We start from the raw sequence: 27,338 nt of genomic DNA, 5'->3' as shown, positions 1-27,338 counted from the left end.
TGAACTTACGGAAAAGGAATGTTTTGTCTCTTTTAAAACGTGAAGTGCTGGCTCAGGCCCTTTGGACAGCTATGAAAGGGCCTGGCCAGCCCTTGTAAACACACACCTTCCAGGATCATGGGTTTAGCCTGGCAGGTACTTGCTGTGTGTGACTGCGGGGAAGAGGTACGGGGTGGAGATCAGCAAGGACCTTATACCTCCGTGGGGCAGAAACTGCAAGCAGAGGCAGAAAGAGAAAAGGACAGTGCCTGCAGGTGTACGTGAAGACCGTCTGGATTTATATTCACTGTGTTTTATAACAAGTAGCCTTGAACTCACAGGTCTTTTAACTTTAAGTTAATTAAATTCCACGTGATCTTTGGGAAATGAAATTTCAGAATTTTAACTCACCAATTGTTGGCACGGCCTTACCACTTCCTTCACCTATGGCTTTTGGGACTACATTTACGCCAAAGCTTCTAAAAACGTGTATTGTGTCTGGGTACCTAAACAACAGAGTTGAGGGCTGCCTGTAGAGAAGCTAAGCACCAGTCACTCCTACTGACTTCAGACTGAAAGGCCAGAATAAAGTAGACTTTTTGTAGGTACTTTGTCTGCCAAAGACCGGACTGACAATGGGCGGACAACTCTGAAGATTTATGTTGTCGTCATGCTGTGCCTCAGTTTCCCCAGCTGTAAAAGGATGGTGAGGCATAAAGAATTTAAAGTTCCTTAAAGGCCTGAGACCTGCACCCAAGAAACTGCTTGATGCAAGTATGAACTATTTTCGGTCACATGCATTTATCTTCTGTAGGTGTTTCATTTAACATTTCAGTGATCTGTTTCAGAGACCATGGGAGTCCACGTATTTCAGGGAAGTGAGAGATACGGTGTAGTCCTGAGCTTTCTGGGGAAAGGGGCCACAGAATCAAGTCTCAAAAATACACTGCAGATGCGGGCATCTAAGCCCAGCAAGTCTACAGGTTTAACTGTATAGATTGAAGGGGGAAATCATTGCTGAGCTGTTATAGTTCCTTATCTCTCCGCGATCAGAAGTAGAAACAGGCAGAGGAAAGTTTCTCCTTCCTGCTTTATGGGTGAACCTCATTCCAGAGCAGCAGACTGCAACTGATAGTGTTACACCAGGACCTTCCTGAGCCCTGAAAACAGTTTCCAAAGGTGCAGCACTGGAGTCCTTGCACGCATGTATTTTTAGACCACCAAGGTTTTCAGGAGGATGGTGGGGAAAATGAGATCACCAGAAGGGTCAGCGCAGTCATTGTCTCTAACCAGTGCCAAGCTATTCTGACTTTAGCCCAAGCAGTAGCCTCTAAAACCAGACCCTGCCGGCAGAGTCCCCCGCCCACCCCAGGGGCTTCTCCGGCTTACCCCAGGCTGACTCCTCTAACTCCTGCGCAGACGGCGTGACTCCCCAGGCTGGTGCGAAGCATTGCTTGGGGCTGTCAGCACGGGGGCTGCGGAGGTGGAAAGGAGAAGAGCCCTTGGCCTGGGCAGTGTGTCCACACAGCAAAACAAAGCCACAGCACAGCCCCTGTTCCCTTTAATCTAAGTAATGCACAGTAGTGATGAAATCAGCTTTGCCTCTGCAGGGAGCAACAAGTTGGGCAGGTATTGTAGGTCCCCAGGAGGCATGTCTTTAGGTAGCTGGACACTGACAAAGACTACTCACCATCAGCAGTTTGACTGTTGCCTTGACAATATTAAAGCTAGTTCAGATGTGTGAGTGGGGGAAGTAAGACTGCCTGGAGTGTGGGATATAGTCTGCTCCCAACATGGAACAGATCCCAAAAAATGCAAAGCCTTGGGATGTGAGTCATGTCCTTGAAATTGCCTGCTCCCTCCTGTGGAATGGCTTTGCCACAGGTATGGTGTCAGGTTGTGACAAGGGTGAAAACCACCAAGGGGCATGTGGAGTGCATGTGCCATGGACTCTCCTGGATGACCCTGGCAGTTTTTGATGGCTGAGGACAGGAGCTGATGAACCGGGTCCTCCCTTTCAGGTTCCTCTGAGCCCCTCTTACAGCTGTGCCTGCCTTTGTGCTATTTTGTGCGCTGCTGTAGCCTTTCATGCTAAGAGGGTTTATACCCATACTGCACAGGAGGCATCTGCAGGGGAGTTGCCTTACCCCAGGGAGAGCGTGAGAAGTTCTGTGGTTGCCCTGACTTACAGCTACTTCATGGGTTTCTCTGGGAACCACAGAAAACCACCAACACCCTCAGTACTCCCCAAATCCCACTGGCACCCCCCATCCAAGAACTGTCCTCACCAGAACTGGGCCTTAGGGTCTTACAGTGTTCAGGAACAAAAGACGGGAGAAAGGCCCTCCTTCTCAGCCATAGGCAGGTTCCCAGTGGCTCAGCACTAGACAAGGAGGAAGGCTGAAGAGAAAGTGGGAATATTCTCCCTATTTCTCCTCAGTTCATCTCTCACTTTCTCGCCCCTCTTAGGAACTACCACCCAGGTTTGGGATGTTGACTTGCCTGTTCCTTCTGCTGCAGGTTCCTATTGAACTGGAAAGTATTGTTGGTGTGAACAGGACAGCACCATAGGAAATTCCAGGCTTCTTCAATCTGCTTTCTCAGCAATGTGGGAAGCAACACTCCCCTTCTCCTTTCCTTCTAGTTTTACCTTCTGCCTAGAAGAGAAGCCAAGACGTCTGATGGTTATAAGGAAGAGTGTGTGGATGATGCTGACCCCATGCAGTTCCTGGCTCCTCCTGAGAAAGAGAAAACTGAGGCCATGAACAAGGCCTATGACATCAAGACATCCTGCTGGGTAAAGGATGAGAAAGTGGGTTTCCTCGCTGGGGAGATCCAATCTGAAAAGGATGACAAAGTCACGGTGAAGATGGTAATCAACCAGCTAAGCTCTACTTTATGGGTTCAACAGGAAAGCAGTAGCCTACTGCCCCCAGAGGAAGTGCAACCATGTCTGAGTCCAGATCTATTTTGCTCTGTGGGTCAGCCGATTTGTGGGAGTCCTTTCTTGAGGCCACCAGCCAGAGGCAGTGGTGGCCTGAAGTGGAAGCATGTCCAAGAGAGTGTCTTCCCATGTGGTTCATGGAGACCTATCTGGGATAACACCACCTTCTTCCCGTTCCCCAACACTGCAGACCATCATGGTGAAGAATGTCCAGCAGACGGATGGAACGGTGGATGATGAACCCACCCAAGTTCAACCAGATCGATGACATGGCAAACATGACCTTCCTGAACACGGCCAGCGTCCTGGACAACCTATGTCAGCACTACACCCACATGAGGATCTATGATTTGGAAGGGCAGAGGGGAATAGCAAAGCAGCATGGGGTAATGGCAGGACAGGAACGGGTCCTGACTCAGAGGGCCAGCCTGTGCTGCTGTAAATTGGCGGGGTGTGTGTGTGACTTAAATCTTCCCGTGTCAGCTCGTGTCCAAGCCCCTTTTCCCTGCCTGTCTGTCACTTGTTAAAAGCAAATGGCAAAGCACCACGACATGTGAGTTCTCTGCTTTGCTCTGCCCTGTCTTGAAATGAATTCCCTGCATTTCTTTTTTCCCATTCATAAAACAGAGGGTGATATTGATCTGTGGCTGCAATGAATCTACCTTCACACAGAGCTCTGGGGGCTTGCAGGTGGTCTGGAAACTGAAATAAATAGCAGGGGGAGGAATAATCACAGTGTCTGCAGAGAGCATGGAGATTCTTGAGAGAACAGCGCTGTAGAGCAGCCTCAGGGATCCTTGGCCAGGTGGGACTTCCCAGCACTTTGTTTCCTGCCACCTGCAAAAACAAAACGTAGTAAAAAGTGTTTCATCTGGGTAAAATATTGTGAAGAGCAAGTTGTCCAAATAATAAAAGAGACATAACCATCAATAATCAGGGAGGGAGACCTGGTCTTTTTTCTCATGGTAGCAGTGTGTTGTTTGGTAGCAAATAGAAAGAAGCACTCCATGCTAATGGCTGCTTCAGCATGCAGAGGCATTGCAGCTTCTAAGGCTGAGGGCAGTGGTTTCTCTTCTCTCCTCTCTCCTCTCTTCTCCTCTCTCCTCTTCCTCTTCCCTCCCCTCCTCTCTCCTCTCTTCTCCTCTCCTCTCCTCTCCTCTCTTCTCTTCTCTTCTCTTCTCTTCTCTTCTCTTCTCTTCTCTTCTCTTCTCTTCTCTTCTCTTCTCTTCTCTTCTCTTCTCTTCTCTTCTCTTCTCTTCTCTTCTCTTCTCTTCTCTTCTCTTCTCTTCTCTTCTCTTCTCTTCTCTTCTCTTCTCTTCTCTTCTCTTCTCTTCTCTTCTCTTCTCTTCTCTTCTCTTCTCTTCTCTTCTCTTCTCTTCTCTTCTCTTCTCTTCTCTTCTCTTCTCTTCTCTTCTCTTCTCTTCTCTTCTCTTCTCTTCTCTTCTAAACATTGGGGGGTCTGTGTGTGGGTGTTTGGAGGAAGTGATCCAGAGCATCCCTGGAAATGTCTCCTCTTCCTCTTTCTTCTCTTCCCCTCTCCTCTCTTCTCCTCTCCTCTCTTCTCTTCTCTTCTCTTCTCTTCTCTTCTCTTCTCTTCTCTTCTCTTCTCTTCTCTTCTCTTCCCTTCCCTTCCCTTCCCTTCCCTTCCCTTCCCTTCCCTTCCCTTCCCTTCCCTTTTCTCTTCTCTCTTTCCTCTTCCCCTTTCTCTTCTTTTTCTCTCTTTTTTCTTTGCTCTCTTTTTTCCTCTCCTTCCTTTCTCTTTCCTCTCCCCTCTGACTCTACTATGGGGGTCAGTAAAACAATTCAGAATTTAAAGACATAAATAGCAGCTACATTTGGCCTTGCAGCAAAAATCCTGTTATTCTAGCCTTGTGGGATTCCTTCGATGGCTTCCTATTTCACCTCCCAGCTTCCTCACCACCAGAGCTCTGGATTGTCATGTCCCAGCTTGTACCTCTGCGCCTGTTTCCTCCTCCACAACTTCTCCCCCCGAGGCTGTCCCTACCCTACACGCATTCCTAGCCTGTCTTATGCTGCCCTCTATCCTTGGAATAACCTTCCTCTTCCTACAAGCAATAAACCTCACTCCTCTCTCCTAGCTTTCTGCCTGCAGATCCCAGCGTTGCCCTGCCATTCCCCTGTGGGTCTCTCAATCCCGGCACATCCCGAAACTCTTTTCTGGAAGACTGAAGTGCTAAGCACTGAAAACTGCATTACACTTTGCATTTGGTGTTGCTTCTTGGAACTGGGGAGATTAGCCAGACTCCTGCCTGCCCCAAATCCACAAGGCTGGACCTCTGTGGAGAGCCTTCGGTAGGGCTGAACCTGGAAAGGCATTACTGCTCGCAGCAGTAACTCAGCTTTCTGTGGGAGCTGACTGACAAGAAAATGTATTTAACGGGTTGCTTTGGATGGCGAGGAGTAGTTGTGCTCAAAGCCTAAGTCTTCAGCGTTGAGCATCCTGCTGATGCTGACTTCTATCTTCTTTTGGTGGGAATCCCTGGAAGATCAAATCACCCAGGCGCATCCTGTTCTGGAGACCCTTGATAATGCTAAAACTACAAGGAAGAACAATTCCTCCCATTTTGTAAGTACCAGCCCTTCTTTGGATTTCACTGATAGGTCACTAGCAGGTCGTACAAAGATGTTCCCTCAGAAGAAATAAAACCAAAAATTATCTTAAAATGCTTCCTCAAGCACTACAGTTAGTTTATATTTACTAACATTTCACATGAAGCACTATTGGTTCCCATTTTCTTGAACGAAGTTTGTCAGTTGATTTTGTTTTGACTTCATATTTTTATATGTCAAAAGAAAAAAACAGTTTGGATCAACCCCAAATCAATGCCCTTTCAACTGTTTACTTCTGCAAAGATTCAAAATGCTTTCATTTTTTGCAGATTATTTTTAATTTTGAAATTGTCAGTGAAAATGTAAAACATTGGGGTTTTCAACTGGTCTCATTCCTCTGTTTCTGTGTGCTACATACTTCTGCCATATGCTGCAGAGAAAGGAGGATTTCTTTAAGCTCTAATACAGAATCCAAGAAAAAAGAGGTTTTTTTATAGATCTGATCTTTGAAAAGATTAAATTTCCTCGCACTGACTTGCAAATTTGCCCCTACAGGCAATGCTGTCTGTCCCTGATGAATGCTCAGAACCTCTCAGCTACTTTCTGTTTTCCTACAGATACTGCAATCTTGATTAACAGACTCATCTTTTATTTTCTCTTCTAGGGCAAATTTATTTGAACTCACCTTGTTAGCACAGGCAAGCTGGCTGGGGCTAACACTGAGGGCTGTAAGCAGGCACATAATTCTTTATATTAATTTTGCTTTGGATTTTTTCCTTGTGTTGAATGGACCCTGTTCCGATTACATCAGCCACGTGCAAATCTGAAACGAATTCTATTAACTTGAGGGATCTGCACTGCTGTAAGTGAACCCAAAATCTGCCTCTACTTCCACAGTGAAGTTACGTGCTGTAGATGATGACAAATTTATTTCTTCTTTCTTTAGTTGCCTATGAGACTCTGTGAACACATAAAAGGCACAGTGCCTCCCCCAAAAGCTGTACACTTTTAATTCTACAATTATATTGCAACCATTACTCACGTTCATCAGTACAACGCTATAATTGTCTTGCAACCAAGACCCTAAAAATAGCTATCCAGGGAAGGTGCATTGTTCTTTGTTTGCACATGTGCATCCGAGACTAATTTGAGAACCACAAATCCCAGCTCTCAAGGTAAAAAGACCACACCATGTTTCCTGCCTAAAGCCCTTTAGCACGCAGAAAAAGGAGAGAGGAAACATATGGACCAGTTATTCTTTAATGTGGGATTGTCTGCATCCCTCCTACTTTCAACTCATCCCAGATTTGCATCACACCCAGAGACCATATGTTGGATTTGCCTCTCTGGACAGTGGGCCAAGGCAAGTTTCAGGTTGTTTACTGGCAGGTTGCAGCTTCTTCCAGCCTGGCCTGGAGAGCAAGTGCATGGACAGACCTTCACTGTGCAAGCAGCAGCACTGGCTCAAGGTCCTTCTGCACCCTCAGTGGAGCTCTGCTGGCAGAAGGGATTGTATGAGTGCTCCCTGAAGTCACCCAGACTAACTAAAATTGACAATAAAGGTGGTTTGAGTCAACCCAAATTTGTCTGAAGAACTCACATGATGCCGTTCACCAGCAGAGCTATATGGACAGAAGACTTCAGCTGAGGGGCAGGGATGAAGAACACCCAGCCAGGACTGCCAGCGAGGTCTGGTGATTTGGTGCAGCTGAATGAATTGATACAGTGAGGTCTAGAGGAGGATGTTTCCTGTGGAGACCAGAAGCCAAACTAAGCTTGTTAGTGCCTGACAGAAGGTATGGAGAGAGTGATTACAGGGTACAAAACATCTTTTCCAGAGCTCTTCTCAGAAAGAAAGGGCAGTGTAAGGACACGTTTCACAGGTCAATCTTACAAACCGTGCACTGGCAATTCAGAGGACACTTAGAAGTAGGATGAGTTAGTCTGGAGATCTGTTCCTGAATCCAGCAATGATGTAACTGGACAAGCGATGGCATCTTTTGCCTCCATTTCACTACCTGCCAAAATAGCTGTACTAAAGCTTGTGCCAGTGGGAATGCTGTGAAGCTTAAAAGCTCTGAGAGCATCACTGAAGGATACTATGGTTCTTGCTGCACTCACAGGACTTCCAAAGGACATTGGTGAAATGCTGGTTTCACTGATATCAAAAGCAAAATTCTCACTGACATCCACAGGGCCGTGATTTTTCAGTCTCTGGCTGCTGCCTACACTTGGATGTGTTTCCCTCCGTGTTCCAGGTCTGGAGAAGTCACATGCCATTTCCCAGGAAGTAGCTAAGAGATATTGTGATAGTTTCCATCAGATTCTCTCCAAGAAGAAACTTGAACTTATTGGTATGGCACTTTGTGTGTGTTATTCTCTCCCTTTAATGCACACATCCCTGCTCGATCCTCTGTTTCTAGAATAAGAAACCTACTCACCAGAACTGTACTTAGCTAGAGATTGAAATAGGTTCTCTGCAGTGGGGGTTTGTTACTAATTATCCAGGAAGAAGAGGATTGCAAGTGACTTTTCCTTAGGCAGGCCAGAGTGAGAAAAGAAAGCTGTCTTCCCTTGTCTCGATCAATGCGTGGTGAGGTCCCGCTTGATCTGGCAGGGCTGCCACTAAGGTAAAAATGATCATTTTCAAACTGAAGGGTTGAGCTGCTTCATGTCAATTGCTTACGTCTCCTCAGGACAGGAAAGACAGCCAGGACAAGTTTTTCAATACTGTTGAAAAGGTTTGGGTGTTCAATCCCACTTACTTTGACGTGGCTGCTATGTCAAAATCTCCTCGGTAGCCTAAGCAACTCATCCCACAGAAGGCTTTTTTCTTAAGTAATACACTCAGAATGTGCTCAGGAATTGAAACCTAGAAGAACTCTCAGTGTCCAGTCAAAAAGCTCATGTTATGCCTTGATTGTACTGATGGCAATTAGTGTAATCACCTCTTGGTCTGTCTCTTGCTGCAGAAGCTGCTTCTTGTGCCCAATCCTAATCATTACCACTGGGTGCATCGAGGTGTGATCACAGCAGACAACACGGATGGTGGGGAAGAGCCACTTCTCACTAATGTAAGTCCGGAGAAACATCAGTGAAATTGAAAATGCAGCAAACAGGATGCTGCCCCCCCCGGCCTAACTTTCCCCTAGGAATAAAATTCAGCTTCTTCAACCTGCGGATAAATAAGCTACTGGAAGAGCAGCTAGGGATAGCCTAAAGATTTGTTCAATTGTCTGTGAGCTGAAGCCTGAATGTGAAAGATCTGCTCCAGAGCAAATGAGCTTGCCGTAGGAGTTTCTGGTTAACATTCAATGGCCTGGGGTTTGCAGGACTTCAGATGAGCTGGTTATAAGGTTTGTTTGAAGCCTGAAAACTGACAGATCTGAAGGCTGTGGCAGAGACCATGGGTTAAAACCTGCTCATCTCGCATACATATGTAATCTCAAGGAGCAGCTTTTGTAAGAGGAAGACTTGACCCTTTGTCTGGTTTTGACACACGTTTTCCTTTTTAATATCATTTTGAAGAGTATCTGTTACTGAGGAGAGCTTATTGGGAATGTCTGCTGTCTCCTGAGACTATTATTACAAGCAGGACTTGAGCTACAGAGAGATCAAACAGTCTCCAGCTGCTGAACTTACAGTGCCCCTTCTAGCAGCTGTTGGTATTTTACAGCTTCCACGATGTGTACATTGCAAACAAGCCTTTTGTACAAAGCAGATACGATTTTCATAGCCACTAAGACAGGCAGTCCCAAATCATGGCTCACGAGTAACACACTGCAAGATTCCCTGGCATGCTCAGAGTCGTGCGCTCTCCCTGCTCTGGGCACGCTGTGAGAGCAAAGCACAATGTTCCCAGCAGAGCTACGCTTCCTCCATATCTGTGCTAGCTGAGATGTGGGATAATTGCTGTAAGGGATGCTGCTGCTCATCCTGCCGATTTTAAAAAGCATGGTGAAGAGTGGAATGAGCTGATACCCCAGCTGATACGTTGCATTTTGCTCATGGTATCAGCCACTTAGAACAACTGCTGTCAAAGCACACGGTTCTTGGCTAGCATAAATCAGTATACGAAAGAAAAGCATAGCGCTAGTTTACAGCAACATGAAGCTACTCTGTCCCATGCTAGTCTGAAGGGACCTGGCCGGTCAAATTTCAATGGGCTGGAAAATTATTTTAGATGTTTAGCACTATGGGCTGGCTTCCAGCTTATGGTGCAGATTAAGAATTCCCTTGTGTGGGTCTGTGTCCCTTGTACCAGGTGGCCTTTGATGTCCTGGGCTCCAGTCCAGAAGAGAGGATCTGCGTTTACAAGCTAACTGGGGGTATCATGCACTTGGGCACTATGAAGTTCAAGCGGAAGCCAAGAGAGGAGCAGGCAGAGGTGGAGAACATGGAGGTAGGTTGAGATCTTGCGCTCCGTGATAGCAAACCAGGACAAAGCCAGCATGCTAAGAGCTCAGCCAGTTCGTTAAGATTGAAAAAGCTGCTAAAACCAGACTCTTGTTTCCAGGGAATATAAAATGACCTTAAACAGCACACTGATTTTTTTTTTAAATGAACAGATGTGCTATTGAGAGGCAGAGCTGGCATTCACAGCTGCCATAGGGCAGCAGGCCTAGCCAGATGGCTGAGCTGTCAGCTAAGGACTTGGTCCTTCTTTGTTGAACAGCCCTGCTTTGCAGGTGGTTTTGGAGCCATGGTGGAGCAAACAAGCACATACCTCCCAGCGTGTACGGGAGCCCAGATACCTTGTTTGAGGTGTGTGTTATTGCTTCTGCTCCATCCAGTAAACTCTGCTGAATGGTGTGTGTGTGAAAGGGCAGAGCCGAGACCTCCTTTCCTTCTGTCCTTCCCAGTGAGTTCCCAGCAGGGCTGGAGAGCTTGCCTGCTCCTGAAAGCAGAGCCTATAACCATTTTTCTGAGTATGCAGCAAGGGGATGGGGACAATGAACGATTTTCTTCCTGTTACTCAGATTAACATGTTAATCTTCCCTCCAGTAGTGGCTGACAAAGTTACTCAGCTCATGGGTCTGAAGTCTGGAGAGCTCCAGAGGGGGCATCACCAGGCCCAGGGTGAAAGCAGGGAACAAGCTGGAGCAGAAAGGCGCCCTCTTAGCACTATAGTGCCAGAACTAGGGATTTGGCCAGCACGCGCATGTTCCCCAAGGCCGCTGATGGCCACTGAGGGCTGCCATTACGACAACCGCCTGGGCAAATCACCCAACTTCCTCAAGCCCAAGGGAGGCAAAGGCAAAGGGGCAGAAGCTCGCTTTGAGCACCGCGGTGCATTACATTGGCAGAGCAAGCGCAGACCAGTGCCCTTTCTGCCATACCCCTGTCTCTAACCCTGAGTAAGCTGGAGCAAGCACTTAGTGAGGTCAGACATGAGGCCAAGACGTAGAGGCCAAGCCCTCTGCCATGAATAGATCACATCGAACTTCCATAGGTCTTAACGTACAGCAACACCGGGAAAAGTACTTTGCTGGTGCAAATTAATGTGTCTCTGTTGCCTTAAAGAAGTACTGCAGCCAGAGATTGGCTCTGCCACACCGAAATGTGCATCTCAGAAACCCTTTCCAGTAACAATTAATTGAAAACACTGATTGTGCAAATGGCTGACCAGTGATGCAGCAGTCGAGCATTTTAACGCACAAAGAACAGCAAGGCTGTTTCACGACTCTTCAACATGTTGCCACTGGCCTTGATTAAAAATATAATCCTTATAGATATTCTCAAAAGGAACAAAAGCCCAAAAACTCAAGGCAAGGCTTGTTTCTAGTAACACAAAACTGTAGGAAAGCTACCCAAAAGGCACATCAGCCAAAGGATTAAATTCATTTTTGCTTCTGTTGCTTACGTGTTGCTGGAAGAGCCAGAGTCCTGCAGTTCGCTGCAGCTTGTCTAGCCTTCCCTGGTGTATGTGACTTGCCTCTCTGCTGTGTTGTCAGGCAGCCATGCTAATGCTTAGCAGCGGGAACAGTATTTAAGCATATTATCGAACTCCACCAGTTATTCATATACTCCACTGCACAGACATACTGACAGAATATGATCAGAGCATGAATCACAGGCCCTTTGCTCTATCTTTTTTACACTCAGCAACTATTTCCTTTCTTTGCTACCAAGCAGGTTTTTGAAAGTGACATTTGACTGTGCCAAAATATGTTCTGACTGTGCTTGGTTACACCACTCTATAAGCCACATTGTCCCCTCTGTCAGCCTATCAAAGTAGGAGCCTAAAAGGTAAAATATAATCTCTACACAACATCCTTTCCTTTGGCAGTCCTGCAGGACCGTTTATTCAGGGCAAACGGGCTTTCCATGGTAAGGGAGTCCCGAGAGTCTAGGGAGTGCATTAATGCTATTCCCATGCCAGCGTTAACTCGCTTCCTTTCCCTGTACCCACAGAGGATTTCTCCCTCTCTCTACGCAGGTTAACAATCAGAGATCTGCTTTCTCATGCACTGCTACTGGGCTTTTCTCTCGCTGTATCTGAACTGGTCATGCCTTTTCTCCCCTGCTCCTTTCCAGGTGTGACACAGTATCACAGGGTGGCTACAGAAGAACGAAGATCCCCTGAATGAAGCAGTGGTGGGCTTGCTCCAGAAATCCAGCATGCCCCTGCTCTGGGTCCTCTTTAAAGAGGAGGAGGCTGCAGGTAGAGTGAACATTATGCGGTACAATCAATACTGTCAGCTCAATGTGTCGGCAAGCAAATGTCATCAGTTCTGGTGCCCAGTGCTTCCCCATCATTCTCTTGTGGGAAGGATTAAGCCTGTCATTGCAACACTCTCTTCATCCAGGTAACAGCCTGTGTCTGCCTCTGCATGCTTCTGTTCTGTGCTGAAAGACAATCTAGCTCTGTCCTTGAAAATTCTGCCCCTCCGGCACTAGGAGAGGCAGACGGTACACACTGTGTTCACTTTGCTCAGTGAAGGCACTACCAAGCACTGCTGCAGAAACGTGCGTGCACGGATAGAAGCGTGAGTGCAGTCCCGGCTTAATGACAGGCTACGTAATCCCCTCCTGGCAGCGAGTGGCCTTCTGCTGCCCAGATAAATGTCAGGTTTCTATCAACCAGAAAAACTTGCTGCCTAGTAGGATTGTCATCAGCCCAGCCCGGGACTCTGCATTTGAAAGGTAAATGGGAAACCGTTTAGGAAACAGCTTTTCAGATTTCGAGCTATCAAATGGGGTCGGATCTTATTTCTACTTCTGCATGTGCAACTCCATCTCAGCCTATGCTAAACTGGTAAAGGAGCACCAGCATGAGAGAGAGGAGACTGACTTAGAGTGCAAAAAATTGTGTATGCCAACGTATTGTGAATGCAGCTTCTCTTCTTATCCAAGGACTATGTTCACTTCTGGTTTGAGGATTTCTTTAGAGTAGTAAACAATGAAAGAACAACCTCTAAACCAAAGCAGAATGCAGGTAAAATAATGTATATTTTTATTTGGTTAGTAGTTTATCCAGACAGCACTGAACTGCTAACTTAAGTCAGCTAAGACAGGTTTATGTTGGAGGCTACAGTATACTACTTCAGTGCGACTGCTTTTCAAGAGCATCTCTCACATACCCTGTGCAATTATATTGATTTTAGCTGGTGGCAGCAACAGGCAGGAAAGAGGGTCCTCTTTTGTGACTGCCTCCAACTTCTACAGGGTAAGCAATCATACATGCCCTTGTATTTAAACTGCCGTCAATGCCTTTGTACTCCAGCAGCAGCTCAGCCTCCCTAGTTTATCTTCAACCCTGCCCAAGGCTGGCTAATGCCATTACCCCGATTTTACCAATGCAGAACTAAAAGAGAGAAGGGTGGCGTTCCGTTACAGACACTTTGGCATCTCATGTCATTGGTGTAATTTAAAATGCCCTTGGGTAACTGGGCCATCCACAAGGGGCAAAAAGATACAACACAGGGCTTAGAAGAGACCTGTGCTCTTCTGGGGCAGAGGCTGGCGATACATGAAGGCATCTAAAACGTCGCTATGTTTAGGCAACTGAAACCCCTCAAAGAGACTTGCAGGGTCACACAGGAAGGATATGGCAGAGCAGAGAATTACGTCCCAGCCTCTTGAGATGCAGGCCAGCACCCGGAGGATGTGGTGTGTCTTTCCGAGGCTGGTGTCACAGTACTTACATTTGCTGTCACGAGTGCTAGAAACAGGGCAAGAAAGGTCTGAAGAAGCCTGTTAGTATTTTGGCTTGAAAGTCACAAATGAAGAGGAGAAATACATTATGGAAAAAGTCCTGTGTTACTATTCCTATGGTATCCAAAGCTGAATGCTAGCTGATACAGTTACGGACGAGTTCAATCAAGTCTTTTCAGACATCCTTGTTAGCTTTTATTATGCACCATGCTGCCATTTCACCCACTCTTGATCGCTGACAGCCATGCGGGAGTTTTCACGTAAGCCTAAATGAGGTTACTGTGTGCTGCCTGTCCTCTGTAGCATGCTTCTGTCTCCAGGGGCCGGTCCAGCCAGCAAATAAAAGCCAATCGCTGTTATCAGTTCAGGGAGCTATTCCTCTAGGCTTGCTGGTGGAGAGCAGGACTTTCACGGTTAACTCTTCCTATAAGACGGTAATCCCCGAAGGAACAGTTATATTACACTGTAAGCCAGAATCACGCAACAACATTTACCTGAAATTGTTTCAGCTTCACACCATGCCCAAGGTCGCTTCCACGCATGTAAGCTCGTTCCCCTGGGCCACGTAGGACCAGGCTCACTTCCTACCTTGTTGTGTGGGTTTTTTTTTTGTTTGGGTTTTTTTCCCAGCTGTGAAATGCAAATGACTTTATAATACAGAAGGTTTTCTCTCTCCAGCCCTGGTAACTCCTGTTAGTTTTTTCACTGCATTCCTCTTTGTCTCGTTCCAGGAGCAGCTGAACTAGCTGATGACTGCTTTGCACAGCACATCCCCACATTTCATCCATTGCATTGTTCCAAATGAATTCAAACAGTCTGGTAGACGTCTGCAGCACTGCAGAACAATCCTCAGGCAAAGCCACACAGTGCCTTCAGCACAAGCCGTGGCTGGCTGAACAGCAGATCTTTATTCAGGAATGAAAGAAGTTGGGTCATCACTTCACAGACTACCTTGTACCCCCTCACGGAATGTCAGTCTGAGAGACGCTTCCAAGCGCCAGGGCTAGAGACAGGATGCCTAATAAACGTCTCATTTCGTGAGAGAAGCACAAAGAATTAGGAAATACACGACCTGGAACTAGACAAATTGGCACCATTATTTATTAGGCTGCATTGCCTCCTGCAACCCTTTTTTTGCAGGATCAACCACGGAAACAGTGAATTGCAGAGGGGAAGAGCAACGTAAGTTTTCACCTATGATATATAATAAAGTGGAAGGGCAAGTAATGGAAAGCAGTGAACAGCAAACAAATCTGCTATGAATAGGCGGTTACTCATGTTCTTTGAATTCCAAGACTATTACTGAACGCACACCTTCCACTTCCAGATGACGGAGGTATGCATCCTGTGCGGTGACCCTGTCCATGAGAAATCAGAGGGAGTGGGCGTGAATGCCTACTTCCAACACTTCTGCACGCCCCTCCAAGAACTTCCACTTTGCACAGACAGATAGAAATGTCCACAAGCTTCCTTACCACTAGTATTTCAGTGCCGTGCCCGTGGGGCTAGGAAGCGAAACCAGAGAAGATCTTAAGCAGTGATTAGCCTTTCTGCACTGCCGCTAACTGTAGCTCGTATCATTATACCCGTCTTTCTCAATTTCGGTACCAAAGCCTGAATCCCAGCATAATCCCTCCAGGGTTTGTGGACAATAAGAAGGCATCAGAGCTGCTGCTTGGCTCTACTGACCTGGGGGAGAAAGAGTACAGAATTGGATATAACAAGGTACTGTTTACTCCTACCAAATTGAACTAAATCAATTGATGGCAGTTATGACTCAGCATGCCTTTGGTGTAGATATAGCTGCAGAGTTAGAGTTTCTACAGCAACCCACTTCCTCATGCATATAATGTTCTCTCTTACAAATGCTCCCAAAACTGACTTTTAATCAGACAGTACAGTTAATATAATGCAAATGAAGTGCACCTTAAGCTATGCGATAAATCTCACTTGCTCTTTACTATTCCTTAGTCAGGCAAAAATCTTACTAACTGATCATTTATCCAATTTAAGACTGGAAAGGAAAATGGAGAGAGACTGTTGTAGGTGTCTAATATTAGCAGCATATATCATTAATATTGCACGTGTTTTTGTTACAACACAATGAAAGTAGCTATTGTAACAGCCACGCAAAAGGGAGCATTCTGTTCTTTGCATGAACCTAAAATCTGCATTTCCCAACTTTTATAATAATTACACAATAGTCATCACTCCTCCAGCCTATTCTATCCCTAAACTTCAACTTATGGATGGAGGTTAAAGTGGGCCAGACACTGCCCTGATCTTACTTCTAAAGACAACAGCCACAAGATTACTACTATTACTTTTTCATTGTCACTGAAACTACTTAGTGCCTTTCCTGGCACAGGAGAGCACAAGGTATATTTGGGTTTCATCAAGGAAAAGACGTCCACTCCCGCTTTACTATATGCCACTTAGCTAGATCTTAGGATGATCCCGATGTTATTTTTTATAGCTAGACACCTTGGGCACAGAAAAGGCTAAAGAACTCTGGGAAAATCCATGCTAAAAGTGAACGGAATCCAATTCCTACGTATTAGTCATCCACTCCCATAACCTCCCCAAACTTTATTCTTTTTGTAAGTGTAAGCAGAGAAGAGGCAAGATCACGACGAGACAAATCGACATGTAAAGACCAAAGAAGTAAAATATCCTCATTTCTGAGTGCTAATACTCAGCAAGTCCAGAGTTGCGTAGTCTCGAAGGCTATCTAGAACTCCAGGTTCTAACAGTCTCCTGTCTTCAGCATATTTTTCTGTGCTGGGATCCCGGCCACACTGGAAGACATGAGAGATGAACCTCTGGTGAAGATCATGACCATGCCACAATGTCATGCTCAGGGCTTCCCGATAAGGACGGAATACAAAAAGATGCTGTAAAGAAGGTATCCGTGGGGAAGAAACTAGAAACTATTCTGTGAATGCAAGGCGGCATTAGAAACCAACCACTAATGTAATTCATTTACTAGCGAGAACCGTGAAATGCAACTGGTTCTTCCAAGTTCTACATCCCAGTACACAAGAAAGCAATAAAGCTTTCCTGCTTTTTCCATATGGCTCCATGCAGTAGAACCATATTGCAGCTAGACAGCTGGCTAGCTCCGTTACCTCCTGTGCATCCACTCCAAAGATCAACAGCTGGAGGATCTCTGTAATTTGGTAGTGAGCCCTATCCCTGTCCAAAACCCCTAACTTACATGGTGATGCAGTGAGTCTCCCGGAACTCAACCACAACGCATACGTTTGTGAGTCACAAGATTTTGGGTTCGACCTGTGCACTTTTTCTGCCACTGCCGCTTCATGGTATCTGTGGCTGCAGGATAGAGGAGAGGAAAGATGGGAGGCAAAACCCCACCCTTTCAATTAGCTTCCAGTTTATTTGTATATTTGTATATTTTTATTTCTGTATTTCCAGCAGTATTTGTCTCTTCTAGTGCACGAAAATTTCAATTTCTACACCCACAGTAGCATTTTTTTAAACAAATTCAATTCTGTTGTCCTTTTTCCTATGTCAGCAAACTGCTATGACTCTTCTTGCATGCCAAAAAATTGTGGGGCATCGAGGCCTACTCCATTTGACTGAGACTACATACTGACTCCAGCATTCTGCTGCATACAATTGAGCATGAACACTTTGAGTCCCCCTACATACATTGCCTGGGAACAGAACTGTTTCTAAGCCACACATGTTCTGTTTGCTACAGGCTAGGGCTGATGGCAATTCAGAGGAACGTCCAGAAGTTTCTCCAGCTGCTTTTCTGGGGAGGACGGAAATTGTACGGTAGGATGAGGAAAATACTCTGAGGTTGTCCCGTTCTGCAGAATTAAACAGTAGCAATTACAGGCACTGAGAAACTTGGGATGTCTGGGCAGGGAAGATAAGGACTGGGAGAAAAAATAATGGCCATGTTCACTTAAGTAAAGACACTGAGAAAGCTAGCGACTTTCTTGTTAATTGTTAATAGGGCAAGGGGCCTGAATGATTTCTTTCCAAATCACTGCCAGAAAAGTTAATAAATCGAGAAAGCCCTGAAATCTGAGTGTAAGCCTGCTACCTCCAGGGAGTGGAGAGAGAGTGTCTTACAAATTCAAGACCTGGACTTCCCACTTCTAAAAACAGCATAGAGAGAAGCGGTGAGGTTATGAGCATGGGAATACAAGATTTCACTATTCATTAACATTTAAAAGCTGAAACAAAGCTGCTTGGTTCCCTTCTCTTAAGCAGGACCAGATTGTCAGCATGAGGGGGCAGTTCCAGCTCAGACTCCTTCACTTAGTCCCAGGATGGATAATTCAGTTGGTTTTCTGGTAAGAGGGTAAAGGTGTTGACCAAGATACTCAAGCTTAAATGAAACTGTGGTGGGTTGACCCTGGCTGGATGCCAGGGTCCCACCATGGTCACTCTATCACTCCCCTTCCTCAGCTGGACAGGGGAGAGAAAAAATATAATTAAAAGCTCATGGGTCGAGATAAGGACAGGGAGAGATCATTCACCAATTACCATCACGGGCAAAAAAGACTCAACTTGGGGAAAAAATTAATTTATTACCAATGAAATCAGAGTAGGATAATGAGAAATAAAACCAAATCTTAAAAACACCTTCCCCCCCCGCCTTCTTCTCCACAGGGGGACGGGGCATGGGGGTTGCGGTCAGTTCACCACACGTCTCTGCCGCTCCTTCCTCCGCAGGGGGAGGACTCCTCACACTCTTCCCCTGCTCCAGCGTGGGGTCCCTCCCACGGGAGACAGTCCTCCATGAATTTCCCCAGTGTGAGTCCTTCCCACAGGCTGCAGTTCTTCAGGAACAGACTGCTCCAGCGTGGGTCCCCCATGGGGTCACAAGTCCTGCCAGCAAACCTGCTCCAGCGTGGGCTCCTCTCTCCACAGGGCCACAGGTCCTGCCAGGAGCCTGCTCCAGCATGGGCTCTCCACAGGGTCACAGCCTCCTTTGGGAGCATCCACCTGCTCCAGCGTGGGATCCTCCGCGGGCTGCAGGTGGACAGCCTGCCTCACCATGGTCTTCACCACGGGCTGCAGGGGAATCTCTGCTCCAGCGCCTGGAGCACCTTCTCCTCCTCCTTCTTGCCTGACCTTGCTGTCTGCAGAGTTGTTTCTCTCACATATTCTCACTCCTCTCTCCATCTGCAATTGCTGTTGCACAGTTCCCCCCCCCACCTTCTTAAATATGTTATCACAGAGCTGCTACCACCGTCGCTGATGGCCTTGGCCTTGGCCAGTGGCAGGTCCATCTTGGAGCCGGCTGGCATTGGCTCTACTGGACATGGGGGAAGCTTCTAGCAGCTTCTCACAGAAGCCACCCCTGTAGCCCCCCCGCTACCAAAACCTTGCCACGCAAACCCAATACAGAAACAAAAACTATATTAAAGCCAATTGTCCACATATAGGTGAAACAAAATCTGCCTTTTTACCTGGGGGGACACCTTCCCAACTCCAGTGCAAACCAAATAAACTTCCATAGCCTTAGAAAGAAAGAGCTTTCAAAGGGTTCTGGTCCCATTTGGACTGGTATGAATCTAGATCATTACAAGAATCATTCTGCGTTTATATCGGTTCAGAATCTGGAACACAGTCCTGATTTCTATGTTGGCATGCAGATCTGCTACTGTGCACCATAACAACCTTTTCTAGGAGTTGTATTACTCACACTATAGATATGAAACCCTCTGCACTAAACAGGCATTTCAGGAAACACCAGGCCTCCCACTGGTATGCAAAAAATACTAGGATCTGATAATAAAAGGACCACCTCAGGGCTTTCAAGGACCATTATAATAGAAAAAGCTTGTTTTGGGCACCTCATTGCTTGAACTCCTTACTTCCAGGTGAAGCCTTTGCTGAATGTGGCCCAATAGCAGAAGAAAATGTAACCGAAGGAATTGGAGCTGAGAAGCATCATGTCAAAGACTCAGGAGTTCACAGAACATGCAAAAGAGCAGAGGAGAGGACAGCCACCCTCAGCCAGGAGAAGAATGACCTCCCCATCCAACTGCAGGCTGAGCGTTATCAATAGTTAAAGGCTTAGCATTCATTTAGGCAGCGCATTGGCTTTCTCAAATGACTCATAAGAGGCTCCTTTTCAGAATACGGAATGAATAAAGAGCATATGGGGATGATGCATGAGATTCACAGACCAGCCTGACTGTATCTTAAATAAAGTTAAGTCCTTAGAAAACAGAGGAGACTGAGAGGCCGCATGGCTAAAGCAAAGGAGCTGTTGTCACAAGTCCCGAGTTCTCTTCCTGGTCAACCACTGATGCTCAGCAAGTCAGGGTGGCACCTTTTTAAAATGTAAACTCTTCTTTAAGGACCTGTACGTGTATAAACAGATTTTTTGATGCTTAACTTTAAGAAGCTATGGCCTGAGTCATGGAGATTCAGATCAACTCTAACAACAGGTATGTTAAAGGAATCTTAATAAACACTGCAGAGGAGGCGAATTCTTGCATTTCTTGCTACTGGAAGTTTGCTGCCATAAGAGGCAGGAGTTGTAGTGGCCTTTCATAGGACAAACACCGGATTCCTACCCCTTCATTAGGAACAAGAGAACTTGTTGGATGCTGAGGAGTGCCTGGCCCAAATGATGAAATCAAAGATGGACCTACCGAGCCAGATCCTGGATATGAAGGAGCTGACAGGAGAGCCAGCAAGCGGATGCTGCAGCATTAGCTCAGTGATTTAAAAAGTGACTTGGAAGGGCTGGAGACTACCTTGGCTCATACTGAGAAGGAAAAGCAGGTATGAAGCACGACAGAGGTTTTTTTCTGTCTCATTCTTCAGGGAAATGAACCCCGGCAACCATTACAGCTCCTCCAGGCAGAGCACCCTTTGGGATGCTCACATTCACTCAGCTGATCTCCCCCACAATTTCTTATATTGTCTTTCAGCACATCATATAACCTGGGATGGATTTAATTCTACACTTCACCCTTCTACCCCATAGTAATAGTCACTTCACAGCAATTTCTAGGGATCCCTCTACATAAAGACATCTGCATCTCCTCTACATTCTTTATTAATTACACCCACATTTACATGGCAATGCTGGTAGGCCTCTACTTACAAAATGCCCCCCTCCATAGCCATGTAACTCCTTTTCACCTAGCCTTGGGGAATACTTCTCCCCCTCCTGCACCTGAACTGTTTTTTATTTAATCTAATTGGAGAAGTTTTAAATCTGTACAGTAGCAGCCATGTGGCTGTCTGCTGCATCTTCTGAAGTCAGTGTTAACATCCACAGGATGTTAAACTCACAGATGCCTTATATGTCTCAGAATTTATTAACTGAATCTCAGATTCCTTCTAAAGAAATACAAGTTCCCAGTGACATTTTGTCCTGGTGCTGCTAACGGCTTGTGTGATCCACAAAACCTGCGTGATGTTCCCTTTCCTGTCTGCAGGCATTAGACTACAGAGTTCGAACTCTGACTTCAGATCTCTCTGCTCAGAATGACTCAGTCACTAAATTCCAAGAGAAGAGGGCTTTGGAGGAAGTTCATCAGGCAGAAATAACTGCTCCATTTTTCTTTACTCTCTCCCATTCTCATTCTCCTAGTCTGGGGAAAGGGGGAAAAAAAAAGTCTGCTTGCTTAAATACTGCGAGACTATAGTCTGCTGCACAAACAGGAAGGGGGCCGTGTTTTTCTAGGTATTAACTCATGGCAGCACAGTGAAGTGTTGCCAATTTGTGCCACTGCCCAAAGGAGCTACATGAATTGCTGAGGGCAAGCAGGATTCTTCTGTAAGAGTCAATGCTGGACTGAGTTCCTGTGGGCCTATTGAAAATGCACACACGAAGCGCATACTGCTTTCAGGAAGCACCTCAGATTAATCTGTTCTTTGGGGTTTCAGTCTGTTGCCAGGGCAGGGTAGTTAGTTTCTCACCCAACTCTGTTCACTAGTCTTGGTCTCTCCCTTCCTAGAAAATTGCAAGGTGAGGAGAACAAGGTGAACCACCTGAACAAGAACAACAGCAAACCTACCACTCAGATGCATGAGGTGAGGTGCAGTTGCTATGGTCTGTATTTTAGATGGCCCTCTTTGGTCTTTTTTTGAGATCTTGGGCCCTTCTGATAAACACCACCTATACGTGCGTTACAAAGTTCTTTTTCACACTGATTCCACTTTTTTCAACTAGCTGGCAGACAAGTGGGAACAAGAAAAGACAACGCATGGCAAGGTGGAAAAGGCTCATCATAAAGCAGAGAGTGACCTCAAAATGACAATTGCTAACCTCAATGAGAGGAAATGAGCCAAACGTGGAAGAGGTTGTAAAGAAGTAAGCGTCAATTGTAACAGAATTTCCCAGGGTACAGGATCCTACTGGGTGCGGTTGTGCTACATCATAGCTCTGACAGCATTACCTACACCTGAAAAGTCACTTGATCATAAAGTCACTGTCAAAATCCAGTCATACCCTGATCTCTTCAGTATTAACCTAATGACAAGCAGAAGTACAGTTCAGTAGTTCAGGCAAGCAGAATCAGAAATACAGGATTTTGTTTCCTAAGTCTTTTTCTGACTCATTGTCTGATATTTGTAATTCATCTTCCATGCCCACCCACATATAAAATGTGCATAATCACTGGGAAGTTATGAGGCTTAAATGATTCATGTTTATGTAAGGACTTATGATCCTCAGATAAAAACTGTTTTAGGAATGCAAAATATTATCACAAATTAGAACTTTATTTTAGTGTCACTATTGACTACTTTAGTGATGGGTCTGCCAGCACTTCTCTGACACACCTCCCCTTAGATACTAACTTCCCAGAATACAAATTTCCAATTCTATATTATCCAAACCACTAATTTACCTAGTTAAAGAGCTAAGTAGCTAAGGCAATGTGTACAATCATTAATAAATACTGGCAAGCTTTGCTAATTCAAATTCCAACACAGCGCTCCACAGGGAGTACAAGACACTTGTACTTCAGAGCAAGGCCACTGGGATGCTTAAGTGCCAGAAGAAAAATTAAGTGCTGCTGTTAGTCCTTCAGAGCTGCAAACAGACGACTCAATTCCTGGGGCGCTTGTGCCTTTACTTGCAGACTAGTTAATGATGGGGTAAGGAGGAGCTTCGACAAAGGAAAAAGGGACTTAAGTGCCCTGCCAGTCCCACTAAGGAGACAGGACACTAGATCTCAACCCACTTTCAACAAAGATTAACCTGTTCACTACACAGTAGAAACGCTTATTTGGCTTAACTCGTTTCCTGTAACATCCTACCTTTTCTTACCCCACAGTAGCCTGCTTGCACAGCTTTATCTTTTTGATAAGACTGAGTTGGCATAAAAGATTAATAGAGACCTTCTAAGCCTACCCTGTTAAAATGGATTCTGTAGCCTATCACTCTTTAAACCCTTAAATAACTGAACCAGCTGAGATCTAGTATTTATTTTTCCCCAGGTAGATCTTCACTTTTTTTTCTACAGCAGGTTCTGACTGCTTCTCTGTGAGCTTGTGAAACCCCTCGGCTTGGAAACATTTGCCTTTTTAGCTTCCAGTGAATCAATAGTTCAGCCAGCTCTGAGATCCAGCTCGTCTTGTATAGTATCCACTTACTCTAAACTCCACTTTCTTTGAAGTCTGGCGAACTGTATGCTCACTGCACATCTCCTGCCATGCTGCTACGGCCAGAAGAAAAGTGATCTGCTGCAGGGACCTCCTCTTCTGCTTGCAGGCAGCCAGCAAAGACGGCTGATAGATCTTTTCATCCACATTAATGCCAAAGGCTCCTGCAAGGCACTCACCCTCTCACTGTGGAAGGAAAGGTGGTAAATAAAACCAGAAATGAGGCCACAGCTCACAGGATGCACAGTGTTACCATTCTGAATTCAAATATTTCTTTCATCCAACCTATTTCAGTGCCCAAATATTTAACTAAAACCTCAGCATTTCAACAAAAACATGACCTACAAACCTAGATTGCAGCTATTTCTACAAACAAGCCTCTATTTCCCTCAAGTAACCAAATCAGCTTGATTATATTCCTGAAGGCCAAATTCCAACATGATACAGGAAGCTAACCATGCTGCAGATAACATCAGTTGTCTACTGAGACACCTGGCCAGGTCTTTCCTGCTTTGTTGGCTCAGTATTCCCAGCTGTAGATCTCTTCCAGGAAAGCAAATCCAGTCGAGCTGACAAACATATAGAGAACGGAGTGAAGAAATTAAGATTCTTGTTTGTATTTCCACAAAATTCTCTCACATCTCTTGCTTATAGACACTGCTGTGCTTGTGTGCGCCCTCCAGGCCCGTATATTGAAGAGTTGGAAGAAGACCTGGAAGCTGAGCATGCTATAAGAACACAGGTAACAGTATCTAAGGAGGAAAAACTCCTCAGGGGAGCGATTACACCTCTGAAAAGACCTGATGACATTAAACTACTAATTAAAAAGCAAAATTCCTCATGAAAGAGTAATAAGATGGACAACAATCTTGAACTCTAGTTTTAGCCTATGCAACTCGCTGTTATAAATTGCACACACTACTCCTTTCATAGAAACCTCTATTAGTTACATCAGTAACCATCTAGTTACTGACGAGGCAGTCCTCCACAGAGCAAGAGAGTAGCAGGCCTGGGATTTCTCTGTCCCGTGCTTCAGCTATCAAACCACCCCATCCACTTTTTACAGTTCTGCAGTGATGGATGGATCTACTCTAATAAATCTTACGTAAATTGCCAGAATGTGGTTGTTAAATATATAATCAGATTCATTAACAATGGAAAAGCCTGAAGATAATTTAGTCCCCAAAAGGTTGTATTTTAATGGAATGCTCTGAACACATTCTAATGACTAATACAAATTGATAGCATCAATAATAAGTAACATTTCCATTTCGATTCACTTTAGAAATGCTAGCTAATTAATTCTCAACCATATCAGGACACAGGTCAGTGTTGTTGGACACCTTGCACAGGTGGGAAAACAGAGGTAAAGGAACTTGTCCAGTGACACAAAAAGCAGCAATGTAGGTTAAAGCAGAGCATAGCATTTGGGAATTCCTGTTCCCTCTCCGATTATGCCTCACACTTGCTACCATTGTTTCCAAAATGGTTATGCTTCTAAGTATACACAGGCTCTTTGGCATGAAATAAGAATTTCTTCCCTCTTTCCCACTAGGTGGAGAAACAAGGAAGATTGCCTGGGAGAAGCTGGTGTTGCAACAACTGCTCAGGTCAGACACCTTCCCCGCATTTGAACATCTTGTCTTTTTCCTCAGAGAATGAGAAACGTCACTGGGACTCTCCAAAGGAGAAGCTTCTTCAGCAGCTTCTCTGAGCTCTTAAGCAGGCCAGATCCTGCAGACTTTACCCAATCTCCCCCTCACACTGCAGACCTTGGAAGGGGTAAAGCACCAAGGCTCCATGAAATTCACTGTGAGCTTTGTTATTCCTATAGAGTTGAAGTTGAAGGTGATCAGAGATTCATTAGAAAGTTGCTAATTCAGAAGCACCCAGTAAAAAAAAGAGGCAGGACTATGAGGAGTATTTTCTATTGTTTTGCAAGGAAAATACATGGCCTGAAGTCCAGAGAATTACTCTGAGCTTTAGCAAGGAGGCCTAGGGATGGTTAATCTTTCTGGAACATACCAGCCACTGACCTTCTCATGGATTAATACCAAAGATGGGATTTGTCCCAAATAAAGAAACTATTAAAGCTAAATAAAAGGCTTCCAGAAGTCTTTCTTATAAAACGTCCCCAAGGGCCTTGCTGAGACTCCAAGGCTGCCAGATCCCAGCTGACAACATGCACTTGGCCCCTTCTCAGATCTAACAGAATTGCAGGCAGGAAGCTGGGCTGCTGAAGCTGCTCCTCGAGCTGGAGAAGGCAGCCCTGCAGAGCGAGGCCACGGGCTCCACCCTGCGCAGGAAGCACACGGTTGCCACGGCTGAGACGGCAGAGCTCGTGGAGAATCCCCAGAGTGAAAGCGAAGCTGGAGACGGACAAACAGGTCACGAAAGCAGAGATGGATGACCTCAGTGCAAGCACGGGCTCTCTGCAGAAATCCAAGGTGAGAGGCCAGCAGGGAATTCCTCAACAGACCACCAATGCAGCCACAGGTGCAGCCATCAGCGCAAGGCAGAATTCAGCCCTCTGCAGCACGAGCTAACTGATGCCAGAAAGCAGCTGTTTGCAGGTGGTGCTGAACACTGCCCGCCCCAGCTGATGGAGTGAGCATCCCCCTCTCTAAAGATCAGGACACTCTGCACTCCCCCTGGCTATTACAGTCATCCCATTATAATTACAACCAACTGGAATAAACTGAGTTTGCAAGAGAGGGAGGATATTTTGGCCCTTCAAGCCTTACTCAGCATCATATGACTGACTTCTCTCTTACAGCTGAACTCAGATGCTCATGTTCACAAGCTGGAAGACAACCTGTCTGAAGCCAATGCCCAGCTGGCTGAGGTGGAGAAAAGCCAAGCTGAAATTAATGCCATCAGGCTCCAAGGTAAATTCCTCGACAGCTTTGCGCAATGTTACCTCCCTCCGATCCTCCTCTTCCCCTACATTTCATCTAACTCTGGCAGCCCTGCCCTGTCTCCTCTAGCAAATCTGCCCAATCCTTCTAGCTTTCACTTCTCTTTTTCTCCAGTCAGATTGGATTAGTTCCTCTCCTGCTTCTTTATGCACTTTTCCCACAGCCGAAAACAGCCAGCTGAGTTGGGAGCACGAGGAAGCTCAGAGCAGGCATAACCGGATTGTCCACATAAAGATTTCTCTCACCTCGCAAGCAGATGACTTCAAGAGGCAGCTGGATGAAGAGTCAAAGGTACCGGGGGCCACCAACTGCCTACAGAAGTTGCTGCTGTCCTGGGACATGCAGTGCCTGCTCTTTTGCATGCTGCCCACTTCAGAGTAACAAATCTTTTGTGTTAGCTCTCACAAAGGAAAACTTCCTCATCCAAATTAATGTCTGGGCTTGTTAACAGCTGATCTTGGAGGCAGTGTGGAGGACATGAGTCTTGTATGGATATGAAAATAAGATACAGAATCTCCCATGAATCAGCAGCAAAGAGCAGAACACACCCCCCTTGATTCTTAGTCCACTGTCCATTCAGTGGATCGTACAGCAGTTTATTTGCATAGATCATACAAGTTTGGCTCAAAATATACCAGTATTTCAGGTCTGTCTGACACATCTGCCTTGGAAATTTCTGCTTATCTCCAAAGAGTAATTCTAGTGCTGCACCTGTATATCAAAAGTCTGGCAAGAATTCTCTCTCTGTGTTCAGAGCAATCACCAAATGGGTTTACTGTCATAATTCTTTTGAAATACTGTTTGAGAGAAAACAGTGATGATAACAAGCCAAGCTCTGTTTTCAGTTGTACGAGCTCAATTCAATTCACTGCAGTACAGTAAAAACAGGTATGGAGAACAGGAACTTTGCTTCTGACCAGGAAGGTATTTTGAAGCCTGAGATGTTTCTAGCTGGTCCAGAACTGAGTTGTTCAGGTGGGGCACTCCAGCGCTGGGGAGTGAGGTCAGTGTATTCGTACTTCCAATAGGACAGACACATAGTAACGGCTGTGCTATCTCCAGTCCTGCACTACTGCTGTAGTGAGCCTGGCCAACACCAAGCACGATTTGGAGCCAATGAAAAAGTAGTCGGTGGAAGAGGAGGAGAGCAAAGCTGA

The 27,338-nt window shown here is 45.7% G+C and overlaps 2 long non-coding RNA genes and 1 pseudogene across 2 annotated transcripts in view; 1 reads left to right on the top strand and 2 right to left on the bottom strand.

Annotated features, from left to right (window-relative positions):
- Positions 1-1,451, bottom strand: part of LOC103914123 — a 2,435-nt gene extending 984 nt beyond the window's left edge. The window contains exon 1 of the long non-coding RNA XR_663450.1: positions 1,369-1,451. This is a non-coding gene — a long non-coding RNA (uncharacterized LOC103914123). The remainder of the gene's footprint in view (positions 1-1,368) is intronic.
- A 1,073-nt stretch (positions 1,452-2,524) lies between these two features.
- Positions 2,525-3,994, bottom strand: LOC103914115. The gene is made up of 3 exons (XR_663449.1): positions 3,871-3,994; positions 3,586-3,760; positions 2,525-2,636 (listed from the first exon to the last, which is right to left on the bottom strand). It is a non-coding gene; the product is annotated as an uncharacterized LOC103914115 (long non-coding RNA).
- A 6,680-nt stretch (positions 3,995-10,674) lies between these two features.
- Positions 10,675-27,338, top strand: part of LOC103914158 — a 26,628-nt pseudogene continuing 9,964 nt past the window's right edge.

Source organism: Pygoscelis adeliae, unplaced genomic scaffold (assembly GCF_000699105.1).
Source record: "Pygoscelis adeliae isolate BGI_AS28 unplaced genomic scaffold, ASM69910v1 Scaffold480, whole genome shotgun sequence".
NCBI lineage: Eukaryota > Metazoa > Chordata > Aves > Sphenisciformes > Spheniscidae > Pygoscelis > Pygoscelis adeliae.
Note: the sequence above shows the minus strand (reverse complement) of the source record. Positions and strands in the feature narration are given on the sequence as shown.